Below are 9,697 nucleotides of genomic sequence, written 5' to 3'. Positions count from 1 at the left end.
ATTTGCTATTGGACTAGGGACTTTTAGATTGAAATTTTCCTGGAAATATGGTATTTCTAATATTTCAATAGAAATCCTTACGTAGTTAATTATCCCCTTTGCTGTTGGCTAAGGTTAATTGTATTAAACGCTACAATCTGTAATTACAAATCGTTTATACTATCCTAATTATGGCAAAATGCGCTGAAATATTGTTCATGTACACCAAATCTCCATAATAAAAGGAATAACGTTCTATGTGGTAGTCTAAGTTGGCGGTAGTTTAAATTAGACGAATCGTAAGTGCAACATGTACATCAGATTCTAATGATTATGTATAAAGTCCGATTAAACGAAAGTATTATTTATGACGATATTCTGTAAGTTTAAGAAGAATGTGATACTTTAATTGATTTTAATTAAAAACATCCACATTTTATTTCCTTTCTTTTATTAAATTATTCTGTTTATCTTTGACCTTATTTTGATTTTATGAATTAACAATAAGTGGACACGACGGGTGCCACATGTGAAGCAGGATATGCTTACCCTTCCGGAACACCTGAGATCACCCCTAGTTTATGGTGGGGTTTGTGTTGTTTATTCCTTAGTTTTCGATGTTGTGTCATGTGTACTATTGTTTTTCTGTTTGTCTTTTTCATGTTTAGCCATGGCGTTGTCAGTTTGTTTAAGATTTATGAGTTTGACTGTCCCTTTGGAATCTTTCGTCCCTTTTTTCTTTGACCAATCAGGTCGATTAAAAAAAAAAGGCGAAACAATTCGTCCTAAAGACAAGTCTGACCGTCTAAGATGACAACTCGGACCGCTTGTAACATAGGGTTTCATAAAATTTACGGCTAACTAAAGGAGCCATCAATATATCGTTTGTGCATTCGGGACTATTTATGGATATTTTAAGGGGCATAAAGATGACATGGGTTAGATGAAGAACCCTTCAGGATTTTTCTTCTTCAAATGACTATAACAGTAAATGCTAGACACACGTAGTCTTCGGTAATGAGATGGAAAAAAAGGGTCAAATAAGGTTATCCCTTCCCCCTTCAATTTGAAAATTTGCTTTTATGGCAATCCCCACCCCTAAAACATATATATTCCCCTGGGGTCACCCAACCCCTTTATTTTGAGGACTTGAAAACATCGAAATACCCCTCCTTTAACCATATATATTCATGTAAGGGACAATTTAACAAATCAAATGCAATAATGGGGAAGTCATTTTGGTCAGCCTCGTCCTATTTTATAATTTGTAAACGATCTATATCGATCCTTAACTCTTAACCATATATATTCATGTATTAGATAATGTAATGAATCAATCGAAATAAAGGGGCCGTCATTTGAGTCACCCCACCCCCTCCTGATTTAAAACTTGGAAATGGTCGAGATCCCGGCACTTAACCACATATATTGATGCATGGGACAATATAATATGGGGTCTCGAAACCCCCTCCTGTTTTAGAATTTGTAAACGGCTGAGATACCAACTCCTTAACCATATGTATTCCTGTTTGTTATTTCAAAAAGATTTGAAATACATATAGGGTCAATCTCCTAGGCGTCACATATGCATTTCACTAAATGATGTTTATCTACACCGAACCATTAGGTACTAGACTTTCCCAAATGTCGGGCGACCTGGGAATGACGAACTGTGGGAGATTTTTTCGGGACAAAATGTGGTAGACTTCGTAATAGCATCATGTGACTGTTATTTCCTGTTTGTAATGATATTTTATTGACGCAAAAAAATAAATCTAGGTTAATTGAATTTACTACAATTATCTTTTAAATTATTTCTGAGCCTTTACACATTTTTTTAACCAACTGTTTTATAATCGCCTGTCATTTTACAATTTTATAACACACTTGGTTTGGAGTGACATTAAAGACGTAAGGTGAAGGTTTGGGTCATTGGCATTTACCTTTAGGAGGTTAGTCAGACCTCACCCCTGATCCCCTTAGAAAAAAAACATTCTTCTGATCTGTGTCTCATTACGTTCGTTCTGAAGAACCGATGACTATTGTTCCTGCCTGGATAGCAAGTTCATTCATACTAATACAAACTCGTACTATGTTAACCTTTACAACTAAAAGTGGACTGGAACGATCGTTAACTACAAACTAGAATAATTGAAATAATTGCGAACTTATAACACTGCAGATCAACCTTTACAAATAAACATCGATATATGCATTTTTTTCAATAAAAGTTTCGAAGTGAACAAAAAATTTGGTAGTAAACATCAAGACTATTCTATGTTTATGAACATGACATGAAAATCACCCATGTTCATTGTTTTAAAATAATATGATTGAAAAAAAAGTAAAACAACGACTGCACGTTAGTGATAGTGTCCACTACAAAACGTTTTTCTTACTTAATTGTTTTGTAAGTGACCGTTTTGGAGTGGATATATTCACATGTTTGTATCCTCCCCACACACAATTCATAAATTACAATAGTAACAAGAATTATTATATTCTTAAAAGCACGTACCAATTCAGACTGTACACTAATATTATTTTCGGAATTTATAAACAGATCATTAGGGGATACAAGAGCATTGCGCTTGCTTCTGATCACTTTTACTTTCTTAATAATCCGGAATATATAATGATATGGAAGAATATTCATTTCAGAATTATGATGAAGGTCTGTTGTTTGATTGTAATCATCCTCTGCACAATTTATGTGACTAATGGCGGCAGTAAGTATGTCATAACTAGTACAGCTTGTTCGCTATTTGATCAAATAAAACAAAGTTAAATCAAAATAGTATTACATGTAGCGTACAATACTGTTTTCAACCGAGAAATTGTTTACAACATTTGTCAACACAAGAGTTTGGGTAACATTTAAAGAGGACTAGAAACTAAAAAGTGTTGATGATCAAAAGACTCCCTAGAGAAATGTGTTTGAGTGTTGTAAAATTACCAGCTCATTTTTGGGAATGCTAACATTGTGTAGACTGATTTTTTAAGAAGAAATTAAACAATTTACATATAATGTTCAATTCAATACATTTCACCACAAACAAAAACAACCTGTTTAGATGAATACGCATGCACATAATGAACAATTCTAACAAATTGGCAAGGGAAGTTTAACTCGTAAATTACGTGTAAGTAAGGTGTCATGTTACAGTAGTAAGGTAAGAACATGTAGGTAGATACTTGCATTCTTATATCTGCTTTTAACTCCGGCAGCAGAGATTCAAATGAGAGTTGTGGTTTTCAGGAAATCATGAATACCACAATATCATAACATCACATTTTTATTTATGTCCTATATTTTACGTGGGTAATATTGAAAAAAATGATTGTGAATCATATCAACTCTTCTTTTTAAGATGTATTTTTTTCCATGTTTCTCTCAGAATTCTGTGAAATACCATGTTCGATCTGATAACTAGATATAAAAGAGCTTGGAAGGTATATTTCTATCTTTTTGCCAGAATAACTGCCGAAATAATTTTCAGCAATTTGACGGTAATATTTAGCATTTTTATAATAATGGAATTGTTTACATATTATGACCTTTTATCTATAGTATTAATACATGTAATACATCATCACTGAATAAACAAGAACGAATGATTTCATATTGTAACGAATTACTGTTCTCTTCAGTACTCACTAGACAATGTTTGGCGTCTAATGGTACTTGTGGAACAAAAGGTCAAACGTGTGAACAAAAGTTTGGACAAGGATGGATTAATAAGGGAAGATGCTGTAACAAAAATCCATGTTGCGGAGAGGATGAATCCAAAGGCAAGTGTTTGAAAAAATACGATGCTGCCATGTTGCAAATATTATTGAACTGTAAACAAGTTTTTTGTTGAAACAATTCATAAAAAAGTGTTTTCCTCCTCTTCATAGTACAGTTTTTGCTAAACCTTTTGGACCTTTTGGATTATAGCTCTTCATCTTTTATATAAGCTTTGGATTTGAAATATTTTGGCCACGAGCATCACTGAAGAGACATGTATTGTCGAAATGCGCATCTGGTGCAAGAAAATTGGTACCGTTTATTTTATTACAACCACTGGGTCGATGCCTCTGCTGGTGGACTATTAGTCCCCGAGGGTATCACCAGCCCAGTAGCCAGTACTTCGGTACTGGCATGAAAATACGGATTTTTTGTGTTATTAAAATTTACTGTTACAAAATATTAGAAATTATTATAAATTAAAGAATGTATCTCCCTCATGCAAAGCTCTGATTCCTTTCACGGATTTGGCTAAACTTTTTGGACCTTTTGAATTATAGCTCTTCATCTTTTATATAAGCTTTGGATTTCAAATATTTTGGCCACGAGCATCTCTGAAGAGACATGTATTGTCGAAATGCGCACCTGGTGCAAGAAAATTGGTACCGTTAATTTTATTATACTCGACTTCAAAGAATATGGCGACTAGTGCAACCGACAAAAACGTCATTTTAAATGTAAAATTAACATATTTATACAAAACATATCCGATTTGAACTTTTCCCGTTGAAGACCAAACAATTAAGGTAGATAATTTATAGTGCGACCTTGTCCTTAATGATGTCTCCATACTACTATTTTATTTGTTTTGACTGTAACGTTAACTGCTGATTAAGTCGTCAAATATAGAAGTAGTAGAATAAATCTAGCAAAAATTATCCCTTTATTACAGAACCAATGACAGATAATCATTTCAATTTGTGTATTTTTATTTGTTAAGGACAGATGCAAAATTAAAAGCAACAAATATGAACACAAACAGCTTTTATTACATGTTTTGACATGCTACAGTGTACACATGTTGTAGTAAAAAATTAAATCAATCTAGAAAAAGAACACACCTGAATTAGATTAACAATTAACACTGATTGATCACATTATGACATGATTCCATCGACTTAAACCTAATACGATTTAATATCATTTACAGTTAAACCAGAAATAAAGTATAGCTGTGGATTTGAGACACCTGATCAATGTTTTTTAAAACAAAGTACTTATGATGATTTTGATTGGACTCGGACAAATGTAAGTTCTTTAACAAAAACAAGTCTACTTTTAACAAAAAGTCGTACAATCACCGACCATTTCTGCATGATGTATAGTTTTTAAAAGAGAGGGAAACAGAAGTGGATATTTAGACACACAAGTTCAAAACTAACTGGTTACACTTTTAACCAATTTGATCAGTATTTTGCGATCTTAAACAACTAAAAAAAGCGTTAGATGAAAATAATACTATTAGGAGGTTGTACAATGATGCAAAAACTAGATGCCCCCCCCCCCCCCCAAAACAAAATCCTCAAAAAATAAATAAATCTAAATTGATTGCTTAGTTGTTTGTTGCTTTATGCTATTTCAGCACAAAACGGCTTTAATGCAGAAACGAAATTTAGATATGGCAATGATTTTTCTTTGCCGTTACCAAATTCGTTTTATTTGGTTCATTGGTTGATTGTTTATCTATATAAAACGCCACTATCAGAACTTGTATTGATTAAAAAAACGAGTTAATGGAGAGAAAATTGGATACTCATATTCAATGACGATATCAGTTGTTGCACTTTACCGAATCTGGTTTGAACATACAAATCTAGAATAAAAGATTTCAATAATATTAGTTACTATTAAGCAAGAGATTGACTTCACTTGACTGAGAATAGACATAACCTGTGAGCTTACGAGATATAATTACAAAAAAGACCACAATCGATCCTGTGTAAAAATGGTCAAAGGTTAAGGTCATTGCGACATAGTCAACAACTGATACAGTTAGAAAAACGTGCTACGGTTTCTCAATTATGGTGTAATACCATTAGTTTATAGTCCCTTTGCTTTCTATGTTAATATATGCAATTTCAAGTATAAATGGCAACGGTGTGTAAAGTTCAAATAAAGTGACAGCCAATTCATGTCAGAACTATACCTTATTTTGACTTGTTATGAAAAATTCAAAATACCGGTAATTGCATATTAGAGTGTACTGGTTCCCCGAAGTTTGATAGTACAAAACAGGTGTTTGTTATCTGAACAACAAGGCAAATGTCATGAATGTCCCTTCTTGTCATAGTGTTATATACTGTTTTAGTATCACAAAAAACTTTCAACAAGGGTTCTTCAGTGATCCGTAATCCCAAAGCTTTCTTTTAATTAAAAAAAAGAAGTATTTAATTACTTAACTTTTTGACAGTGATAAAGATGTGTGTAGGATATATATTGTTCAGAATATGTATTACTTTTTTGTATTTTCTTTTCGACCGGGCATACAATAATTGTTTTATTCCTTTTATTGGGTATATAGTTATATAAGTCTTTGCACATTTCGTATATATGAAACTGATATGACATAATTGTATCATCCATGGTCTATTGTATGAAACATGTACATTATTTTGCCTGTTAGTTGTGTGAATTTGTTAATTGATATGCTCATGGTTTTAAATTTTCAAAAACAAGGGCTTTAAACCTCTGAAATATATTTCCTTTCTCAGTTTTATTTTCCAATTGTACATGGAAAACCCGTTTGGGTAACCTAATTGTCGATACCTTGCGACGTCGTACTTATATTACTATTTTAGACCGAGCGTCATTGCTCAATCTGATTGACAAAATTTTAATTCTGGTATCTATGATGAATGTTTTGAAAATGGTATTTCGTTAGTAGTATGATAAACATTAGCACACCTTTTCCCTCAACTATTATTTGACTTAGGCAAGCTTTTGGAACTTTAAGCATACACTTTGTTGATAAAGTCAGATTAAAGAAAAAGTCAGTGATCATGATATATTTACATTTGCATATCTTGTATCCAGGGGAGATTTTTGACAAGGTATTGTCACTCAAGGTTTCGCAAGTTTTATTTGTTGTGCAAATATGCGGTAAAAATGTCGAAATATTGAATATTAGTTTAAACATTTGCATTCTACTATTAAAAGTATATACACTTTAAACATATATCTGTGTCAAAATTATATTCTTTCCTTTCACACATCAATAAAGAGTACCTTATGTATGTTAAAATCAGTAAATATAAATACTCATGAAACAAAATTATATACACTTTAAACATATATCTGTGTCAAAATTATATTCTTTCACTTTACATATTAATAAAGTAGCATATTAATCTGTTGTGATAAAAATTCATAATTTCTAATAAAATTTGTAGATTTAGCTAACAAAGTCCTTATATTTGTATAAAGTAATATTCGTTTATAGTGGTAAATTGTTTTAACGTTAAAAAGCTACAATTATAAATTGCTTGGTAGTCACTCTCTGTAATTAATATTAGATAACTCTGGTAGATTTCCCAATCAATTTATCATGAAGGGGAGATAAATAATACGTTTTACATTTATAGTTCTTTTCAAAATTGATGAACGGTTCTTTATATCAAAATTTATGAAAGTATATTCTTACATTATTGTTTAACACCAATAACAAAAACTGAAATATATTGAATTGATACATTTTGTGATTATTCAAAAATTATATCAGAAACATAAACGTAATTATAAAATAATGAACCTGTTAAAGAGAGACAATACTCGCAAAACTTTTTCGAATCGGCACATAATACAAAGGAATGTCACTCTTGCATACAAATGGCACATCAATATAATTAATTAACTGTGCATTCGGTTTCCACCTTCCATGATGATTCTAAATAATAGATATAACCAAAAGTTATTAATCTATAGGATAGTGAAACTATTGAAAACTAACCTACTGTAAAAATATTTCTTCGCAATTTTTTAAAACTTCCTCAGAAAATGAACAAGCCATTTGACTTTCATAGCTCTAATAAACGTTTTTACACAATATTTTAATAAAATAGTTAAAGATTATTCGCTTCTCAAAGTGTAGGACGCAATAAAAACCGTATGCTTGCATAATTTTACCCAAATACAGATCTAATTAAGTCCTGAACATTTCGACATTTCTTCGGTTTTTTTTTTTTATATCAAAACCGGTTTTAAACAAATCACAAGTACATGTTAAGATCCGACTAAATACCAATATCCCGATATCGTCAGGTAAATTTGCGAAATAAAGAGTACCCAATGGGATGTTAAAATCAGTATATTTAAATACTCATGTAACATTTTTTTGTGTCTTAGTGTAAATAACGATTCGTATTGAATTGACAGATTAATGGTTAAGATGTGATTTTGATTGAACTTATGTCACAAAGAAAATTTACATGATTAAGCAATCAAGGAGTACTTTGGATCTGTAACAAGTCATTTTCATAAAATGTTTATTTTTTTGTAAATTTCAAGGGTTATAAAATGTTAATTGGTTGCATATATTTTTAAATTGTTCGGTTGATAACATTACAAAATAACATACAATTTAAAAGTTTTGGATTAATTCACAAATTACAAGAGTACTAAATGGTAAAGTTGAAATTATCCCTTCGTATTGCTAACGGATGCCATCACGAGTTAGTTGACCGTTTTGGAATAACCGTTTCAATAGCGGATATTTTCCTTACTTCGTAACTACAATCCCAGTTCCTTTCATTAATTTGACTGTATCTCCGTCATCTTTCTTTTCTCTTTTACATTGATTTTAGTTTATAAGTTTATAAGGTACACCCCCTTCAACATGTTGTTCTGAAAATAATGCAATGAACGTGGATAGACATACATATTAATTTGATTGTTTTTGATGTGACTTTGTAACTGATGTCGCTTTAGGAGTCTACCCCTACCAGTGGCACTGGTCCCACAAGTGCAGCCCAGGGGAGATACTACATGTTCATAGAGGCAACCGGGAAACATACTGGATTAAAGGCTGCTCTCAAAACAGAGGGTACAAACTTACAAGGTAGGACTTTCATAATAACTGGTGATTGTGTTTCCCCAGTTATGTTGTTTATTTTACTTTTATGTTCACGAAATAACAGACTACCTGAAAGTATTAAGGTTATAACCAGAATTTAGAAGAATGTTTCAGATTGCCTCTTCTATGTGGTATTCTGTAAAAAAAAAATCTCTTTTCAAATGATTTTCGATTTATGGATTATTTGTAATTGCAAAAATATGCCGAAGTTAATGTCATAGTTAGAGAGATAAAAAAAACATGAAATTGTACATGTTGTATATCAATCATATGTCAATTATCAATAATACCTATACGTCATGCAAAAAGCAAAAGCAATCAAGCATTCAAAAGGCTTTTTGATAAAACCAATAAGAGTCCCTCACAATATGTTGATTTAATATATTAGAGTTGATAACACAAATGAGATATCCACTTTATCCTGCACTACCGCCCGCTTATTAACCAAGTATTTCGTTTATATAAGTTATATATGAAATGCTACAAAAAATGTTTTAATTACTCAGTATCAGAATTACTAGTCATTACTTACACTTATTTTCATATTAGAATATCTTCAAATTATCATTTTTTTATTTTATAATATATTTTTTATAATGTAAACATGTCTTATTTTTCCTAAAATAAAGCTATTTTGAAATTTGCCTGAAACTGATTCAGATTTGAATTTGAATAAACGTTTTCTGAGTTAGTTAAAATACTTACACGAATTACATGCATGAAAGGAAAGGAAAACCTTACAAAAAGGCCCCTTTTGTGTATTCATTTGTCTGGCTACATTTTGTGTACTAATTCAAATAAATGAAAATATAACAAAAGAAGGTGCTTGGGAGGTAGCCCATGTTAACTAAAAACAAGCA

This window comes from Mytilus trossulus, chromosome 11 (assembly GCF_036588685.1).
Source record: "Mytilus trossulus isolate FHL-02 chromosome 11, PNRI_Mtr1.1.1.hap1, whole genome shotgun sequence".
NCBI lineage: Eukaryota > Metazoa > Mollusca > Bivalvia > Mytilida > Mytilidae > Mytilus > Mytilus trossulus.
The sequence above is the reverse complement of the archived record's forward strand: the minus strand, read 5'-3'. Positions refer to the sequence as shown.